Source organism: Xyrauchen texanus, chromosome 35 (genome assembly GCF_025860055.1).
Source record: "Xyrauchen texanus isolate HMW12.3.18 chromosome 35, RBS_HiC_50CHRs, whole genome shotgun sequence".
Taxonomy (NCBI): domain Eukaryota; kingdom Metazoa; phylum Chordata; class Actinopteri; order Cypriniformes; family Catostomidae; genus Xyrauchen; species Xyrauchen texanus.
This window is the reverse complement of record NC_068310.1, coordinates 31,806,751-31,828,477: the sequence shown is the minus strand read 5'-3', so window position 1 is coordinate 31,828,477 and position 21,727 is coordinate 31,806,751. Positions and strand designations below refer to the sequence as shown.

At 38.4% G+C, this 21,727-nt stretch overlaps 1 pseudogene; it reads left to right on the top strand.

Moving 5' to 3' along the window:
- The first annotated feature begins 5 nt into the window (after window positions 1-5).
- LOC127629016 (junctophilin-2-like) lies at window positions 6-18,241 on the top strand (annotated as a pseudogene).
- Window positions 18,242-21,727: the final 3,486 nt, after the last annotated feature.

Here is a 21,727-nt window from a genome sequence, read left to right as displayed (position 1 = left end):
AAAATCTTTTTTTTTTTTTTTACATATTCAAGGATATACCTTAACAAACGATGCGCGTGATGTGCTCTCTCCAATTTACGCATCAATGGAATGTTTTTTTTCCTGTTTTATCATGATTTTAACACGATACCGTTATCTGATTCAATCGTCTGTTTGTTTTCATTTAAAAATTCAAATTTGAAAGTTCAAATTCAAAAGTTTGTTGTAATTACATTGGAGAGTGATGAGCGGAGGGCACTTTGAGTTTGATGATGGCGGAGCTTACTGCGGAGGCTGGGAGGGAGGTAAAGCGCACGGCCACGGGATCTGTACCGGACCTAAAGGACAGGGCGAGTTCTCCGGATCCTGGAATTACGGCTTCGAGGTGGTGGGAATCTACACATGGCCCAGCGGAAACACATACGAGGGGTACTGGTCGCAAGGGAAGCGCCATGGGTTAGGTGTGGAGACTAGGGGACACTGGGTCTACAAGGGAGAGTGGACGCACGGATTTAAAGGGAGATACGGGACGCGTATGAGTCACGGCAGCGGCGCCAAGTACGAGGGCACTTGGAGTAACGGATTGCAGGATGGTTATGGGACGGAGACCTATGCGGATGGCGGTAAGGTTGCAGAAGAAACTTTTGTGAATGTTTTTCGTGTTAGCGTGTGTGCGAAGTGAGGCATTGCGAGTTGACATTTTAAGACCATGGATCAGTATGTAACACGATAGCTTTACCCCACGCAATAAGTATGGATATCCTTTACGCACGGCTTAAAATCTCTGCGAATTTCCCTCAAATGTTATATATACTGTACTTATATTATATATAATTAAAGGTTTTTTGTTTCATTGAGTAATGTACACTTGAGTAGTCTAAATGTACAATCGTGGAACCTGGTGGTGCCACAGATGGCCTTTTGGATAAATGCCCGTTGCCAAGAAGCATTTGCCAGAGCAGAGGGGAGGGTAAATTGGAGGTGTTGGAAATCCTGTTCTTTCTGTAGTTGTGGTGTGAGTACAAATAAAAGGACTCCTTCACCAGTGGCCAAGTCTTGTTATTTAGCCACATAATTGGCTGTAAGACATAATTGCCTTATGTTTGAAACAGGACTTTCAGGACTTTCCCTTTTTCTTATATTCCATTCATTTGTTTTATGTATTTATTTAATCAGGGACAATACACATTAAGAAACATAATATCAATGTAAAATGCCCCAGATTTAGCCAAGATGGCAAATTTTCATCCGTAGTCCCTGGGCAGGTTGATGTTAAAAAAGGAGAAAAAAGGAAAAGAAAGAAAGTGAGAGAGAGAAAGAGAGAGAGAGAGAGAGAGAGAGAGAGAGAGAGAGAGAGAGAGAGAGAGAGAGAGAGGGAAACAATCACAGATCACATAAAAACAAATTTCAATTAATAGAAACCTACATATTACACGAAATACCAATAAATGTTGACAGTTTTGATTTGACATCAACCACATTTGTCATTGTTTAGAGAAATCTCCATGACATGTTTGATCTTTTATTGGAAGTCCAGTCTTGGGTTCCTCTAAAAGCAAAGGATAATTGACTAAACATACTTTTTCCTCAACGGTGTTACAATCACCCTTTGTACCAGCTCTTGTGCACCTTCCTGTTATTTTATAAATGTATTCCTTGAATAGGGGCGGAGCAAAACCAGTCAGAATCTTAAAAACCAACACTAAATCAGCACATTTTATCAGATGTTCCCAGCTCAAAAAAGAATACTTGATTAAAATACCACAGTGATTATGAATTACAAATTAAATGACTAATTTAATTATTTAAAAATAGGTGCAATAGTTATAGGGCACTTTTATTTTTTAAACTTATGCAAATAATTTTGAGACAGCAAGATGTATTTTAGTCATAAATAAAAACAATGCTTTTTCAATAATAATAATAATAATAATAATATAATAAGCCTAATAATAAGAAACACTTAAAAAAAAAAAGGACCACAATTTCCTGTAAATAGTTTAGGAAAGTGGTAGTATTTGTTGCTATTTAGTGTTTGGGGAGAAAATAAATTTAAAATGCCTTTTAACCTGGTGGGCCTTTAGCCCGGTTTTACCCTTTACAAAGCAGATTTGTTAAATTTTTTGCAACAATTTGTGCCAAGCTTGTTTATTTTTGTTCTAAGCTTTGCTTTATTATATTTTATTTATTATAAGTCTAATTTTATCTTTGAGAGTCAATTTTGTCCCTTTTCCCATTGCTTTGAATCACAAAATATAAAATCTAGTAGCCTTTACTTTAAAAACAAATGGCATGTGCACACTTTTTTCAGCTAAACTGCTTCACAAAAAGAGGTGTGTCAAGTATTAATTTACAAAGCAATCCATAAATGCAGTTCAACATACACTGATCAGCCACAACGTTAAAACCACCTGCCTAATATTGTGTAGCTCCCCCTCGTGCCGCCAAAACAGCTCTGACCCATCAAGACATGGACTCCACAAACCTCTGATGGTGTCCTGTGGCATCAGATCATTTAAGTCTTAGAGGCGAGGTGGGGCCTCCATGGATCAGACTTTTCGGTCCAGTACATCCCATAGATGCTCAATTGGATTGGGATCTGGGGAATTTGGAGGCCAAGTCAACACCTTGAACTCTTTGTTATGTTCCTCAAACCATTTCTGAACAATTTCTGCAGTGTATCAGGGCGTATTATCCTGCTGAAAGAGGCCACTGTCATCAGAGAATACCGTTGCCATGAAGGGATGTACATGGTCTGCAACAATCTTTAGGTAGATGGTACATGGTGCATCTTGCTGCCAACTCTTCCCCAGGTAAATGATGCACCCGGCCATCCACATGATCTAAAAGAAAACGTGATTCATCAGAACAAGCCACCTTCTTCCATGGTCCAGTTCTGACACTCACGTGCCCATTGTAAACTTTCGGCAGTGGACAGGGGACAGTATGGGTACTCTGACCGGTCTGCAGCTATGCAGCCTCATTCGTAGCAAGCTGAGATGCACTGTGTGTTTTGACACCTTTCCATCATGGCCAGCATTAAGTTGTTCAGCTATTTGTGCTACAATAGCTCTTCAGTGGAATTGGACCAGACGGGCTAGCCTTTGCGCCCCACGAGCATCAATTAGCCTTGATCGGAGACCTGACGTTTTGGAGATTCTCTGATGAAGTCACTCAGATCCTTACGCGTGCCAATTTTCCTGCTTCCAACACATGAAATTCAAGAAGTGTTCACTTGCTGCCTAATATATCCCACCCCTTGACTAACAATGTGAAGTTATCTCTAAGAAAAACTCCAACATCATCTGATGCAATTAAATACATATTCTTTAAAGTGTATAAGTGTCCAAATACTTTTGTGCAACTATCCATTTGTCGAATATAGGATGCTATTACACTATGTTAGGAGTGTGCTATATTATACTGTATGTCTCTTCCTACATATTGCATCTATTGACCTGGTAGCTGAGTCATCACTATTAGCAATGTTAAGTGCTGGTGCAAGTGTCGCACTGTGCAAATAAAGGCACAATATAATATAATAATATCAGTGTTTGTGCCCCTCTACCCTGCCTGTCCCTTAGGACTGATGGAACACAGACATGTGTTTCAGGACAAGACCAGACCCGTGAGCCCCATGACATAAATAACTGCACGTGGTTTATTACCTCAGAGGTATATATGAAAGAGACGGTTCTCTAACAGTTTTATCACTGTAAATACCTTTGTCTCATCCCTTAAGTTATGTGTACAATAAGCTTGATTTTCATAAACTAAACAAAACAAAAAACAGATTATTGAGCCTTTACATTTGAGCACAGTGACTTGTCATAAAGACATTTGGACTATTGCATCCAGATTTGTGAAAGGAATGGTCTATAAGTATACCATGCAGTGTATAAATATGTTTTTCATCCTGACCATTGGTGTAGTGTCATTTGTGCATTATTATAAGTACAAAATGATAAATGAAAAGGTACCATATTCATGTGCTGTTTAATATTGGCTTAGGACTGTGATTGACAGGGCTAGATGAACAATCTACACAAGAACATTATTTACAACTCCTTTATGGGCAAAAAGGTTTTAGAATTGTTGTCATCATTTCAAATGTAATTTCTGGTCATTTGCATTTGCATCACTTGCTGGTCATTAACATACCCTGATCAATGTCTCTGGTATTACAGGTACCTTCCAGGGCCAGTTCACTGGCGGGATTCGTCATGGCTATGGGGTACGTCAGAGCGTTCCTTATGGCATGGCAGTGGTGGTGCGCTCTCCTTTGCGGAACTCGCTAAGCTCCCTGCGCAGTGAACACAGCAATGGCACACTGCTACAACAGGATATCCCGGTCATCACCTCCACCAGTGCATCTGGCCAGGAAACTTTGGTCAACTCTCCCACACCCCTTGGGCCATCTCGTGGTGGCTTTGCCCTCACCCTCCACGTGGACCCTGAAGCAGTCAAGCCCAAGAAAAAAGGCCTCTTTCTTCGCGGCTCGCTTCTGGGGAAGCTGAAGAAGTCAGACTCCCGCACATCCCTATCCAGTCAGAAGAGCAAGATCAGCTTCTTGCGAACTGAGTCAGCTCTTAGTTCAACTGCCAGCGATGCCAACTCCACCATCAGCCTGGGTGAGAGTGAGGGGGAAGTGGAGGGTCACGAGTTTCCTCCAGTGGAGTCAGACATCGATGCCACCACCACTGAGGTCTACATGGGTGAGTGGAAGAATGACAAGCGATCAGGTTATGGGATCAGCGAACGCTCTAGTGGGCTCAAATATGAAGGCGAATGGCTGAACAACCAACGTCACGGTTACGGCTGCACTACTTTCGCAGATGGCAGCAAAGAAGAAGGCAAGTACGTTAACAACATGTTGGTGAAGTCAGTTAAGAAGAGGGTCATTCAGCTAAAGGGCACAAAGATTAAGCAAAAAGTGGAGCGGAATGTGGAAGGAGCCCATAGGGCTGCGGCCATAGCCAAGCAGAAAGCAGAAATCGCCAACTCAAGGTAAGGAGTAAATCATTTAACTTATTATCAAGCTAAAACTGCAAGTGTTAGGAAACTTAATGTACTGGTTTCAGAGATTCTTCTGGTTGTATCGGTGAAATAAAGATATCTCAGATAACACTAATTCTGAATTTGTCTTTTGGCTGACGTTATTAAACTGAAGTAATTGCACCCCAATACTTTCCTTGTGCCCCTCCAGTTCTGGTTGGATGGCGAAATAATCAAGGGGGCCCCTTACATCGTCCGATAAAAGACAAGCACTTAACCTCCATAAAGATACATATTAACTACTCCAGCCCATACATTTCTTTGGTAAAGTCTGTCAGAAAGGTACATGGTAAACATTGTTATCCTGCAGTTATATATCCTCAGTAACCTATTGAGTAATGTTGAAGTGTGGCTTACACTAACACCTAGTGGTCTGGATGCAGCATAATTCAAACACAGTAGTTTTTAGTTGCTAATGCCATTGTAGAAATTCATTATGCACAATAAACCAAGATTAAATTAATTAAATTAAAGTGCCCAATAACAGGGCAGTTACTGAGATTAAGCAAGGAGTATTCAGCTGGTCATGTGATGCAAACATGGCTGCCTCCATGTAGAATAGAAGAGCTTTTATATGGTTACTGATATGAACTCTTCATCTCACATGATTCATGATGGTCATGTTTTTATGCATATGTTTCAAAATTACTATTACTTTCTTTAGAAGTAAAACTTTTTAAAAGTGGAAAGAAATGACTGAGTGCACCTTTAAGGACCTAATTAATTTGATCTAACTCTTAAAATTAGTTAGTGGCAACAGAAAAGTCACTGCCAGGTTCACTGCAGACAGTTGTATTTCGTGTCAATTTCCGGTTCCCCTCACTGATCTGTCTGGGCTGGTCTCTTATTGCCTATGAAGGTCAGGTCAGATTTCTCTTTTACACACAAACATTCATGTGTTCAGCAAAAATAGGCTCTTTGTCCTTACTCGAACATAACATAAATACTGTAAGTTACTTTTGGAGGTTATAAATATTTTGCTTATTAATAAGCCATGAGAACAAAACATTTTGAAATTTTTCTCTTATTTGATAGATGCTATTGTGTGTAATATAGTTTATGTCTGCTGTCAGGGCCTCGTTTTTAAAATGCACAAAGTACATTTTATGGGTCGTACACCAAAACAGCATAGTGCATCTAATGACTGAGAGAGCCCAGGGCTGATTGCCTTTGGTTAGTGCATCTCCTTACAAGGAGGAAAGATTTTATTAAAGCCACTGCACCTGAAATTGGCCCACGGTTTATAACACTATGATAATCTGCAGATGCTGTCAGGAGTGTGTGGAAGTCTAAATATTTTATTCTGGAGGCAAGCAGTATTATTAGTGTCAGTTAGACTCCTCTTCATCATGTCTGGAGCCAGGCCTAGCCATAAAGATGCCATGAATAGAAAAGAAGCTTGGAGCGCGCAGTCAGCCTAGAGTCTGTTTGTATTCAAATGTAGACAATAGTCTGGAGACCAACACCGAGGTGGTATTGGGATGTTTTTTGTTCTTCACACATCTTAAAGTAAACACTACATTAGAAAACAGATCCTTTGGCAGGCAGCTCAATGTTAATGTTGACATTAGCTGTTAAGTGACTCATTGAAAACTCCATAATACATTTGGATTGTGGTGTATTCTGAAAATGAGAGGTAAATTAATGCACTTTTGGTTTGTGCAGGCTTGCTCCTAAATAAGTGTTGGTGCAGTATTCATGGTGACAATATTTTCATGACAAGCACGTTTCCCAAAATTCTCATTACTGCATGCAAACAAATATCATTCCTCATTCTCATTACTGTAATGTGAAAAAATATAGAAATATTATTTAAAATATGTAGGGTACTTTACTGATGGTGATATGGGGGTACTTAGAAAAAGGTTAGAAAAACATAGCATTACAGAAATGAGAATTTGAAGCTAGAATTTGAGAATTTGAAAACATTTTAGGACCACATAGATTTTAGGACCATATAAACTTGAGGACCATATAGATTTTTTTATTTGAAAGTTTCCTTTAGTTTATTTCAGTAGTTTTGTACTGGTTTCATGGGTACTACATGGGATTCTTACTGGGCGGATGTTAACGTTACTTTGTTTTGATGCACACAACTGCCAACCCATCTCTTCAAATAAAGAAGAGGCGGGGATGTCTTGGGGTGCTTCAGTTGAACTGCAAGAACAGCAAGTACATATGAAATGGGTTGCCATCAAATAAAGAATCCATTCATAATATTTTTTGCACTTTAACCTCCTGAGTCCACCGCGAGACCACCGCATTTCCCATTTTGATTTCTAACTAGTAGCACCTAATGAACAAGAAAGAAATAATAATTCTACAGCAAATAGTTTTCCTACAAATTGACGTCCATATATGTGGACAGTCGGACTAAGCGGAACAATTTTAAGTAATACCAAGTTATTGAAAGTCAGCTTTCTATAGCTTAGATTTTTTCATCAAATATTTTATAATGTGTCCATGAGTGTTGGTTATTCATGTTTTTGAGACGTTATTGTCACGAACACCGGTGAAGGCGCCTCCTCCTCCAGCCTTCGGAGATGGCATTCACCCGAGTACTGATTACCTAGGCCTGATTATTCCCCAGCTGTTTCTTGTTACTCTGCCCTATTTAACCGTGTCTGTGAATTTCTCCATTACGAAGTCTTGTTTGCCCCGGCGACATTGCCAAGCAAGTTTAAACATGATCTCGAGATATTCTGTGTACCAACCTAGCCCGTTCTCCTTGACCACGATTGTTAGCTACCTGCCCCGTTTGCCTCTTGCCTGTTATTGACCACGATTGTTTGCTGCCTGCCCACACCCTTAGCCTGCTCTGGTAACGTCTCTGCCTTTCTTCTACACTCTGTTTGCCTGCCCACGACCCTGCCTGTACTACCTGAGTTCTGATTATTCAATAAAACCGCTGATGGATCCCAACCAACCTGAGTCTTCATTACAGATATAGACATAACATCTGATTTTCTGTAAAGCTGAATAAATAATTTTTATTAAAAGTAATGGCTAGCATCATCAAATCTCTGCATAAAATTGCATTATAATATTCTGAATCTAAGTACTGATTACCATTGTCCCATATCTGCCAAACATGTTGAGTGGTCCAAACATCGTCTGCATCCTGAAATTGAACTTTTGGGCAGATTTTAGGAGTGAATGCACTTAGCTGCACAGAAAACTATAAGATGCTCCCTTGCTCCCTATTTAGTACATTTAGCCTCAGTGTGCTGTCTGCCTGCACTGGTCTCAGAACAGTTCGGAATGCACCTTATTTTCACTCTTATATAAAACCTCTCAAAGCAACATTTTCCATCTTTTGGATTAATTCATTTAACAAAATAAAATATTACAAAATGTATTTTAAAATGAAGTGTAATGACCCACATATTAGTTATAGGCAAAGCAAGGCAAGTTTATTTCTAAAGCACATTTCAAACACAATGGCAATTCAAAGTGCTTTATTGTTGAAAATTATTAAAAACAAAGTTTTAAAAAATTGTTATGAAATAAGTTCCCATTTTCCACATATGTGGAATTCATCTTTATCAGCTCACTGACGTAAGAAAAATGAATGGATTTTTTAAAGCAGCATATCAAACGAAACTAGAGACGCTGCTCTTTACAAACAAAGTTTTAGGTTTCAATAAAAAAAACGTCTCTAGAAAAGGTTTCTTACTAGAGTTACTTTTGTTGGCACTGCACCCGTAGAAGCGCTTTACAGATATCAACGTCAGGCTGTTGTGTCACGTGACGCTCTACACCAATAGTGTAACCCTTAAATGACAGTGTAGAGTGTTGTGAACAGTTTTCAGTCAGTTCTTATTCATTTAAATTACGCTTTTTGCATAGCAAAGCCAAAATACAACATCCACACATGTGGACGTGGGGTTGCACAATGTTAAAAGATCAATTTTAGTTGGACTAAAACAATAATTCTTCTTTAACACTTTAGTCTGACAGAAATAGCACCAGTCTGATTTTTGCGAAGTTGGACCAGGATAATGCAATTGTAGCTTGGCTTTGTCCAGCATGTATACACATTAATTGGACCACAGTTAACATAGTATGCATACTCAAAAAGGTGGTGCACAACGTGTTTTAACACTTCATTTGCTGACGTCCTTCTTTCAAATACGCAATTACACATGGTGTCGTGTATACTTGGACAGACAGATGAAGACTATGGCTCGAAAACCCCTTTGTAGCTCAAGTATTAATGGGCATGTAAACGTATTGTTGCCTCGTATAACATCAACAAAATAGCATTGACTGAACATACATGTCCTCTTATAACACCAGAAAAGAAGATGTGTTTTCCAATATAGCCAATGCCAAATAACTATACAAAACATATTTCTTCACATTTCAAAATGTAATTTTTCAATTATGATTCATAAAACTCATTCCAATTTTCTCTCAATACTGAATCATCTCTCAATAGAATGAAAATGAATTAAATGAAATGTTAAAATTAAATCTTTCCAAGACATGTTTGGTCCTGCCACATAAAGACTGACTAAATGGCCTTTGTTCTCTCTACAGAACAACCCACGCCAAAAGCAAAGGAGAGGCCGCAAAGCAGTCCTCCATTGCTGCTAACAATGAGTCTAGTATAGCTCGTGTGGTTGCCAGAGAGCTCTCGCCCTCCTTCTATCAACCAGGTAGGTACAAGACTATATTGTTTGCACTGGAGCAGAGGCTGTTTAAGATTGTCTCGGTCCAAAGACAGTGTGTTTGATCAGTGGAGGTTGAAGCTTATAGAAGTAAATGAGGCTGGTATATTCATTAACCCAGTCGTAAAGTTAGATTTACAGTACAGCAGCATCACACTCTCTGCTGTTTATGTCTACATGGCTTTTGAAAGTCTTGATGTAAACCTCTCCTGGTGTTTAAAACAGGATTAGATTTCTGAGTTTCTCAGCAGTTCCCCATGTTACTTTAAAGGGCACTGCTAAGGTCTTGACAAGTTTATTTAGCCTCAAATATCTAAAGTGTCTGTATCAAACATCTTGGATGAAACGCAAGACAAAAAGGTTGCTATTTTAACAATAATAACAATCTGCATAATGAGTCTGCATTTGAATTTGTTTTCTAAAATCTTCCACTATTTATACTTGATTGAGTGCATATCTAAATAAAGTGATCACATTTCCTCTCTCTTACTGAAGTTTTTTTTATTACTTTAGTTATTCTTGGCCTCTGTCAGATACCTGTAAGCCTGAAACTGAGCAAGTTTCAAGTTTCAAGACCCTGTTCTTGTGTTTCAGAGTTACAGTAAATACAGTATAGGCCTTTTTTGCCATGAAAGCAAAAGTGTGGCATGAGAAATATAATTCTTCAGTTGTATGTGCAACTTTCTGTTGTCGACATAGGGATTTCTGATAAAATGATGACAATTAATAAGAGATGTGATAATGTGATACATTCAAACAGACAGACAGGCCCAAATTCTCCAGAACACCTCAAATACTTTACTGTTTACATATCTAATTATTCCATTACTGTCAACACTTGTTTTCAAAACTGAAATAACACAAAATTATAAAAGATTACAGATCTGAAAATGTGTAATATTAAAAAATTATATTTTTTATTATATGTTATATTTTTGTACTACTATATATCATTGTGGGAAAATGTGCATGGTACACAGGCAATGTTTTGTTATTTAAGATCCCATCATCTCAAAATGATCCAATCTATCATTTTGAGCACCGAATTTGAGCAAGTGTATGGACTAAAAGAGTAAATGTTGGGTTAATAAACAACACATAAGTGCCTATGGAGTTAAAGGTGCATTTTCCAGTAACAAAAATAAAATAAAAAATCCAGTAAAAAAGGACAACGTATAACACCAAAATAAATTAGTAGCAATTTTGATTTATGTGTTTATATTTAAGAAATTATGTACACTAACATTAGATGAAGACTCTAGTTAAGTTAAGTTAAGAGAATGAAAAATTGCCTCAACTTGCTCCCAGTCAAAAGCTACACTTAATGCTGCACTTGATTCAGCGATTTGGGAACGTCTTTAGGAGTGACAAGCTGTGAATATATGTGCAACACGTCAATGAAATGTACAATTCCTTCTTCTCTGCACTCAGGGGGAGGGGCTGTCAGCCATCCAGCCTCGACCCGGTCCTTCTAGAAGGAATGCTCAAAAACAAAGTGTGGCGAGTCGCGCTCGCCCTGGGAAAGATTGGGGATCGCTTCGTCGCCCTCAGCAGCCTCCAAAGCAAGACCTCAGTACCATTATTTCCATAGCATCTACCTGCTCCTTCCCGACACCCCCACAAAACCTCTCCATCCCCACCGCCTCTGGTGTTTCGGGGGGCAGCAGTTTCCATCAAAATGTTGGGTGTTCCATTGCTTCCTGTTGTCGCCCAGGACACGGAATATCCTACATCCCCTCAACGGGAAGTATCAAAATTGGTACCCATTTCAGAGAACCTGGCAGTTTGGAAGTTACTGCTGGGTATTTCTATGTGGGTCCTAAAGAAAGTAGAAAAGGCTACAGAATTCAATTAGTTCGCCATCCTCTGCATTTTATGGACGCATAATTTCATAAAGAAATACTGCCACAACACAAGGGAGTTCATGAGGTTTGCTTTTGGGGCGAAGCTTACCAATATCAGGTTCTTCCATTTGGCCTAGCCTTATCACCTCGCACATACACAAAACGTATGGATGCAGCACTGGCTCCATTGCGAGGAGGCATCCGCATTTTTTATTATATACTGTAGACGACTGGCTGATACTAGCACAATCGCAAGAACTGTCATTACAGCACAGAAATATTGTCTTGGCTCATCTGGTTTCTCTGGGGTTGAGACACAACAACAAGAAAATAATTCTCTCTCCTGCCCAGAGATGCCCAGAGAACGATTTTTGAGGAGGCGCCTTCACCGGTGTTCGTGACAATAACGTCTCAAAAACATGAATAACCAACACTCATGGACACATTATAAAATATTTGATGAAAAAATCTAAGCTATAGAAAGCTGACTTTCAATAACTTGGTATTACTTAAAATTGCTCCGCTTAGTCCGACTGTCCACATATATGGACGTCAATTTGTAGGAAAACTATTTGCTGTAGAATTATTCCCTGAAATACTTCCACCAGCATCTGAGAGGCTGCTTGTCCTGGTGCGGGTGGACAACACAGCAGCAGTCTCTTACATAAATCACCAAGGAGGTCTGCGGTCGCACCAGCTAAATAGACTAGCGCGGCAGATCCTTTGGGCCCAGGGCAAGCGCCTGTCACTCAAAGCAGTATACAGTATACCCCTGGATGCCTGAATGTGGGAGCGGATTTACTATCCAGACAGAAAATACAGACGGGAGAGAGGAAAATCCACCCTGAGGTAGTGAAACAAATCTGGCTAAGATTTTACGAAGCAGAGGTGGACCTCTTTGCCTCCCAATAGACAGCACAATGTCCCCTCTACTATAATATATCTCCTCGACGGCTCGCCTTGGGTGATACCAGAGAGGAAGGACCTTCTGTCTCAAGCGCAGGGGACAATATTTCATCCCCAGTCCGAGCTGTGGAACCTTCATGTTTGGCCCCTGAAGGGTACCAACTGAGGGACACTGGGTTTTCACCTGTAGTTATTGAGACCATTCTGAGTGCTAGGGCTCCTTCCACTAGAAGAGTTATGCCAATAAATGGGGTGTCTTTGAAAGGTGGTGCACTGCACATAATGCATATCCAGTTAACTACCAGATTGCTTCAAATCTGGACTTCCTGCAGGAGAAATAATCAGATTCCTTTCACAACGCCGGATTAGGAGAAACTTCACAGACTTCACAAACAAATATGCCTGACGATGTACCTGTGGCACATCTATTTATAGCTCCTGGTACTGGTGCATTCTGATAATGTCACCAACAGAGGCTATAAAGGTTCTAGTCAATTTCATTGATGTGTTGCACACATATTCACAGCTGGTCACTCCTAAAGACGTTCCCAAAGCGCTGAATCAAGCGCAGCATCTCGTTCCGCTTTTTCAGGGAACAAGGGTTACAGTCAAGTAACCTGAGATGTTATGTTGCGCACTAGCCAACTTGCAGTAACATCACAGAAACACCTGGAGTGCTTCAGAGCAAAGAGGCTAAATGTCAATGTATAGTTGGTCTTCGCGTGTCACTGCTTTATGTCTTGCACACAGTGCGCGTGATGCAAAATAACTTTATTTGTCGACTGAAGTCATGTGGATATTTTGATGCATCCTAAATATGTATTTTGGACCATCAAAAAATGGAGTACATTCACTTGCATTGTTTAGAGGAGGCCTGAAATTAAATCCTATAAGTCTTAAATGCTGTTTTGATGAAGAAAGAAACTCAGATACATCTTTGATGGCCTGAGGGTGAGTAAATTATCAGCAAATTTTCATTTTTGGGTGAACTATTCCTTTAATGTTGTTTTGTTGATTATTGTTTTTGAAGAGGAATAGGATCCAGCAAAACATATATGTCATTACTTAGAGCATGTTTTAAAACAAACCATTAACCAAATATGTTCTTCAAATAATTCAAGACAAAAAATTATTATTGTGTATGATTAGCTAGTCAACTTATAATCAGCCAATAATACAAATATCATGATCCTGTATTCTAATGGATGTATTACACTGTGTACCACAGGCCCAGAGTATCTGAAAAAACTAGCCATGCAGGAGATAGCTGAGAGCAATGAGAACACAGACACAAGGATGCATGAGTCTTTGTTAACTGAGGATTCCCAACCAACACTTCCGGACAGCCCCTTCATGCATGAGATTGAAAGTTTGAGACCAAGCTCCACCTCTGCATGCACACCCTCACCCACCCCCGCCATAATCCCTCTGGCCTCCAGCAAGGAAGATCCAAACCTCTTGAGTCCAGGGAGCTGGAATGGAAACAAGACCAGTCGAGGTAGTGGTAACAGAGGCAGCAGTCGATCTGGTAGCAGGCCGAGCAGTAGACCTACTACTCCGTCTTCCACTACAGTTGTTGTTCCTACTGCAGCTACTATCTCACCACCCACTTCTGAAGAGCGGCTGGCTCCAAGCAGCAAGGGCCCATCTCGTACCACCAGCCACCAGAGTGGAAAAGCTGAGCAGGAAATAAAATCACTGCTGAGATTGGACTCTGAGTCAAAAGCAGCAGAACCTTACACTGCTGCTACACCAGTAAGAACCAGCCTCGTCTGTCTCCACTGACGAAGAAGTACCGCCTCATCCTGCCTCCAAGCTATACTCTAAAGTGGCCACTCCTGAGCCAAAGGCATGCAAAGTCAAACAGAGAGCTGAATCAAGGCTTGTGAATGAGCACCCAGCCTCTATGGTGAGGAGCAAGTCTGAGTCAAGGACAGAAGATATGGAGGACAAGAAATTAACCAACAAATTTGAGCCTAAACCTTCGCTAAAACGAGAACCAAGCCCAGCCCCAAAAGCTGCACCAAAGCCTGAGCCCATGTTAGTGCCTAAACCAGAACCTAAGCCTGTGGTCAAGTCAGTTGCTAAACCAATTGCCAAGATTGAGGCTAAGGTAGAACTGAGGCAGAGGGTTATGATCAAAGCTCACAGCAAAACAGCACAAGAGTCTCTGGAGCTTGATGAGGTAAGGCAAACAAATCAAACCACTGTGATGCCTTTGGTTCACCTGTTTCTTTCAATGGGTATTTCTGATCCATTAATCATGAAAGTGATTACCAACAAACATGATCCAGTTTAATAATAACAATAATTTATATAGTGTTTTTCATTACAAAAAATGAAGAATGTAGAAAGGCTAGCTGTTTAAATGTATTTTTCTTGCTCCACTGTAATTTCTTCACTTCTAAGAGATCAAAGATCTCTAAGATCAAGGAAAGACTTGCACACAAGCGTAACAAAAATGCTAACAAGATTTTTCAAACAAGACATTTTTACAATACAAATATTTCTCCTCAGATTTACATAGAATGTTAGAGTAGGTTACAAGTTTCTTTTTACAGTGCAATTGCTATCAGGATTAAAATGGACTAACTGTGCAAGAGATCAATTGTGCATAGCAACATAACTACAGGCATTCCACCAGTATGGTTCTCTGTCCCAAGTATGGTTAGCTAACTGTGCTGAAATATCTGGGCCAAGAATGGTTTGAAACCATTCCGTACCAAACCGGGCTCAAGTGTAAATGCTATGTTACTAAATGGCCCATTGGTGGAAAAGCATCTTTTGTTTCACTCTGAACATGTTGAAACAGATTCTGTCTGTTCTTATAATGTTCACCTATTTTAATAATCCAAGCCCTGTTTGCTTTCATGACTAATTGAATCTCTATTCAGTGTACACTGACCAGTCTTTCTTGGCTTCAGCAATCCTCCCAATGGACAATATTATGAGAGGGCTCATTCTTCTCAAGTTGAAACAACTCCTGAGTACACTGGAACGTACTGCACAGGGAACCACAGCTGACACTGACAGATTGTGCTCCTTGAAATTCTGCCCTGGCTCCAGTCCTATGACCAAATTTTTCACAATCAGGAATATCTATGGAAGACTGAGCCTCAAAAATACAAATTCTCACCTTGAGAAAGCCCCTTGTGTTCTCTCAGAAACCCAATATCACACTGCATCACAGAGGCTTCTCGTGGCTAACACAGACCAGCTGTTCCTAATGTAGAAGGCTCTCATGTAATATGTTTCTTAAAAGCATGAAAGAATTTCCATGGTGATTTAACTGAAAGATCTTGTGGAAAAACCCTGAAACCATCACATGGCCACAAGAAATTTTCAACTTTACAAGATATTATTGTTCATGAAAGTTTCTGGTGTGCACCTGAAATCTTCCAGGATTTTAAGGTTCCTTAAAGGCATTTGATAGGAGTGGTGGTGGCGTAGTGGGCTAAAGCACATAACTGTTAATCAGAAGGTCGCCGGTTCAATCCCCATGGCCACCACCATTGTGTTCTTGAGCAAGGCACTTAACTCCAGGTTGCTCCAGGGGGATTGTCCTTGTAATAAGTGCACTGTAAGTCGCTTTGGATAAAAGCATCTGCTAAATGTAAATTTGATCAGTTTAAAATGTGACTTACAACAATGACTGATTTGAAAAGATTTTTCAAACTCTTAATGTACAACAAAGTCTCATAACAACTCGTAATAGTTCATACAAATTAGATAATTTTTAAGATAATATACGACTAGACCCATAGGAAAAAGCATGCCTTTTAGAACAACTAGTCAACAAACAGAAATTCAAATCAATACACAGGGTTGGGAGGGTTACTTTTGAAATGTATTCCACTACAGATTACAGAAAACATGCTGTAAAATGTAATTGGTAATGTATTCTGTTAGATTACTCAAGGTCAGTAATGTATTCTAAATACTTTGGATTACTTCTTCAGCACTGGTAGATTTGTTTCACTTGTTTTGACTATAAAAACTCTGCCAGTACATTAAGACAAAATACACGTGTTAAAAATACATTCTCTGAAATACATAAATATCTTATGCAGTGTTGTTTCTAAAACAAGATGAATCAAATTGATTTGTTTTAAAGATTTTTTTATATTTTTACAGGAAAACAATACAATTTAAATTTACAAATTATTATCAAGAATATGATTTTTGCCCTAATATCAAAGGTCTTACTAGACAAAAAGAAATTATGATCCAACTTGAATAAAAAAATGATAGTGCCTGGTAACATGTGCATGTAAAATGGCTAGCTTAGCGTAAAGCTGACCATTTACACAAGGTTTATTTCTATATCTTCTGCACAAAACTTCAAACGTACTTCTTTGTCTGCTCGTATGTATGTAGCACATCATAAGAAAATGTTTCACTGCTGTTCAAATGCACTTTAGATCGCATCATTTATATGTATAAATGTTTTCCATCTGAAAGGACTAAATATTAAATTAAACAAATGACAATAAAATGTAAAGTAATCTCTTCAGTAATCAAAATACTTTTTAAATGTAACTGTATTCTAATTGCCAATGATTTAAACTGTAACGGAATACAGTTACTAATATTTTGTATTTTAAATGCATAATCCCGTTACATGTATTCCTTTACTACCCAACCCTGTCAATACAATACAACATATTTTTTATGAAAGGAAACATCTATGAGCAAATTTGGTTGGCATATTTATTAATGCAACACAAGTGACAGATGTATATCGATAACCTATAATACACCTCCCTCTTCTCATTCCAAACCCTAACGCTTTCTTTATTCCATGCTATACAAAAGTTGTTTTCTCATTAATATTGTGGCTAGGATTAGGGTTTGGGTAAGGGGTTCGACTTTATGGTTAATTGTAGGTTTAGGTTAGGGGTTAAACTTCTGAATAAATGTTATAGCCTTGTTCATTGGTTCTTTTATTTTTCTCTATGGGAGTAAAAGTCGTAGATTTTTGTATGAGCCAACTTGTATGGTTTCTTACAATTTCGCCAGCAATTCCTGAAGTAAATACAAAGGAGTATCATTTCATTATTATACTTGCAAAAACACGGACTAACAGTTGTGAACAACACTCTTTTCCCAGGGGCCAAATATGATTATGATCTGCATGGTTATATTCCTGAACATTAGTTTGGCGATTCTTTTTGTTCACATCTTGTCTTGAGGCAACAAAACCTAAGGTAAGCTGCTACACCAACAGTATCATTACAATGCACAACTGAATGGCATTTGATTGCATTTATATTCATTTTAATTCAGCCTGAGGATAAACCACCAGCATACAAGGCAAGTATGATGCAAGTGTAAATTTAAGTAGGGAAAATTATATTTTCTTCTTGTGACTCTGCAGGTATTATTACACACACCTTTTTCTAGCCAAAGCCATCCAGGTGAAAGAAACTACCGTGGGTAGCTGTGAGGATGCACTGTGCTCCATTAACGGCTCTGTTGTTGCGATATCCAGTTTCAGAACGGCCCTCCTGAGCTACTCTAAAGATGGCTGCCATCTGTGGTTGAACTGAGTAATCCCAAATGATCAGTGTGTCTCAGTGTCTGAACATTAAAGAGTAAAGCATTTGTACACATTTGTTGGTTGTAAAAGGCACTGCTGAAATTAACATTTTTGATAGTTAATCATCTGTTAAAAGGGCTCATTTATATTGTGTACTTTTCACAATCACATGTCACATATTCAGTAGTGCTGGATATGTCAACTGGTTTGTAATATTCTACTTTGGAGAATAAACATAAATGTGGCTGACATGAAATTAGTCAATCCTATTTTATTTATGGCTATAAAAAATAAAGTCCTCCTGTGCACGTACTGTAGCTTAACACCAGGTTTTCACATTACTAAAGTTTTACCAAATTACGTTATTAAATCTCAGATACTATAGAAATTGCACATTTAATGAAATGTCTTAAAGTCTCAAACTTGCTCTGTTGGACAAAGAGAGATCCTAAGTGTAAAGCAAAAGTCTTACCTTTCATAATGAAAGAACGAATAGTATTTGAATGTATGTAGACTGGTAAATATTCTGATCAACATCTTTGCTTTGAACTTAAACAATTTAGTTAAATGCTTGCAAAAACAAAGAAAAAAGTTATGATGAGAAAAGATGTCTAAACGAGTAAGGTTAATGTTAAGAAGGTATCATATTGTCTGTAAAGATAACACAAGCTTCCTTCTATAAATACGGTCTCCAAAAGTTTGGCTGAGAGATTTTAAACAAGAATCTAAAAATACTACTCTTCGCTGAATGGGACAAGAAAAATATATATATAAAAAAGAATGTTTGGCTGTCTTACTGTGAACATGAGATGACTGTCAGTTGTTCTGGCAGATTGTTTTTCAGCATTTTGTTTGCCTGTGTTACACATAAAGCAAGAGATCTGAGAATGTTTAAACCCGGCTGTGCAGCAAATTCAGTGGAGAAGTATGTCCCAAATGTAATATATGCATGTGTGCACATTTGATGAGTGTTTTGTTCATTTCTAAACTATGGATTTTTGTCAGCATATTTGTTGTAAAAAATGCACATTTCATGGTTATATGTAATACAAAAATTCTTTAAAGTTCTCTCATTATTTACTCACCTCATGCATCGCAGATGTGTATGACTTCTGAAGACATTGCTTTAACCACTGGAACCTTACAGTTGAAGTCACAAGTTTACATACATTTAGATTGAAGTCATTAAAACACATTTTTAACCACTCCACAGATTTAATATCAGCAAACTACAGTTTTGGCAAGTCGTTTTGGACATCTACAGTACTTTGTGCATTACACAAGTAATTTTTCCAACAATTGTTTACAGACAGATTGTTTAACTTTTAATTGACTATATCACAATTCCAGTGGGTGAGAAGTTTACATACACAAAGTTAACTGTGCCTTTAAGCAGTTTGGAAAATTCCAGAAAATTATGTCAAGCCTTTAGACAATTAGCTTTTGATAGGAGGTGTACTGAATTGGAGGCCTACCTTCAAACTTGGTGCCTCTTTTCTTGACATCATGGGAAAATCAAAAGAAATAATACAAGACCTCAGAAAAAAAAATGGTGGACCTCCAAATGTCTGATTCATCCTTGGGAGCAATTTCCAAATGCCTGAAGGTACTACGTTCATCTGTACAAACAATAGTACACAAGTATAAACACCATGGGACCACACCGCCATCATACCGCTCAGGAAGTAGATGCACTCTGTCTCCTAGAGATGAATGTAGTTTGGAGCGAAATGTGCAAATCAATCCCAGAACAACAGCAAAGGACCTTGTGAAGATGCTGAAGGAAATAGGTGGACAATTATCTATATCCACAGTAAAATTAGTCCTATATCGACATAACATGAAAGGCAGCTCAGCAAGGTAGAAGCCAATGCTCCAAAACCACCATAAAAAAGCCAGACTACAGTTTGCAAGTGCATATGGTGACAAAGATCTTCCTCTGGTCTAGCAAAACAAAAAATGTATCTGTTTGGCCATAATGACCATCGTTATGTTTGGAGGAAAAAGGCATGCAAGCCGAAGAACACCATCCCAACCGTGAAGCATGAGGGTGGAAGCAACATGTTGAGGGGTGCGTTGCTGCAGGAGGAAGTGGTGCACTTCGCAAAATAGATGGCATCATGTGGAAGGAAAATAATGAGGATATATTGAAGCAACATCTCAAGACATTCCAAATGGACAATGACCCCAAACATACCTCCAAAGTTGTGGCAAAATGGTTTAAAGACAACAAAGTCAAGGTATTGGAGTGGCCATTATAAGCCTCAATCCGAAAAAATGTGTGGGCAGAACTGAAAAAGCATGTGCGAGCAAGGAGGCCTTCAAACCTGACTCAGTTACTCCAGTTCTGTCTGGAGAAATTAGCACAAATTCCAGCAACTTATTGTGAGAAGCTTGTTAAAGGCTACCCAAAATGTTTGACCAAAGTTAAACAATTTATAGGCAATGCTACCAAATACTAACAAAGTGGATGTAAACTTCTGATCCACTGGGAATGTGATGAAAGAAATAAAAGCTGGAACAAATCATTCTCTCTACATTTCACATTCTTAAAATAATAAAGTAGTGATCCTAAATGACATTAGACAGGCAATGTGATTAAATGTCAGGACTTGTGGAAATCTGAGTTTAAATGTATTTGGCTAAGGTGGATGTACATTTTTGACTTCAACTCTATGTATTACTTTTATTCTGACTGATTTTTTTGATCTTCAAAATTTTGGCACCCATTTATTTGCAATGTATGGATCAAAAGAGCTGAGAAATTCTTCTAAAAAAAGTCTTCTTTTGAGTTCAGCATGTGAACGAAAGTCTTGGGTGTCATGAGGGTGAGTAAATGATGAGAGAATTTTTGGGTGAACTATTCCTTTAACCTTCATAGAGTAGTAAATATTACCTCAGACTTGTGAAGATATATGTATAGGAACTCCAGGTCTTACAGGAGGATGTAAACACTATGTTAACGCATATTAACTGTCCAAAATGTAATTTATTGATCAAATAAAAGGGTATTTTAAATTAGTTTTCTAGACCCACAACTAAGTTAATTTATCAATGTGCTACAATCTACAAATTATGACATAATACTAAATATTCAAATTAGAGACTGCCCACAAGATGCAAATACATGAACCAGTTGTTAATGCTTTAAAATCACTACTCTTTTCACCAGTGTTCGCAACAAACACTTTCACTTTTGTTGTTTCAAAATGTGTTCTTGTAAATCAAGCCATGAAAATATTCATCATTTGATTTCTGTGATATGATTTGCAAATGCATTACAATTTGATAATAACTGACAAAGGAATGCTTTTCAGCATGATTATGATACATTTTATCACTTGGATTATGCTTTCTCCATCCTCAACCAAGTTCCTCAAAATTCCCTTCTAATGTACTCAAGCCTGTAGCTTAAGGCATACTCAGACATTTTTTGTTAAAATTCTCATCATCATTAATTTTGTCTCATACAAATAAATAAATCCACTATCAATCAAAACTAAATGTTACTAAACTGTCATTTCAACTTTTAAACAGCACTGAACAGTGTTCTAACTTACATTTTCACTTTGTTACGTTGCATATTGTAGTTTGGCTTTTTGATTACTCAAAGATTTGAGACTTGGCTATTATCAATAATCAATATTGTCTTCTCTTGTTCAAGAAAATGCCGACAAGGGGGAACAAAGAATATATGTATATTTAAACTCCACCTGTCCACCAGTTTGACA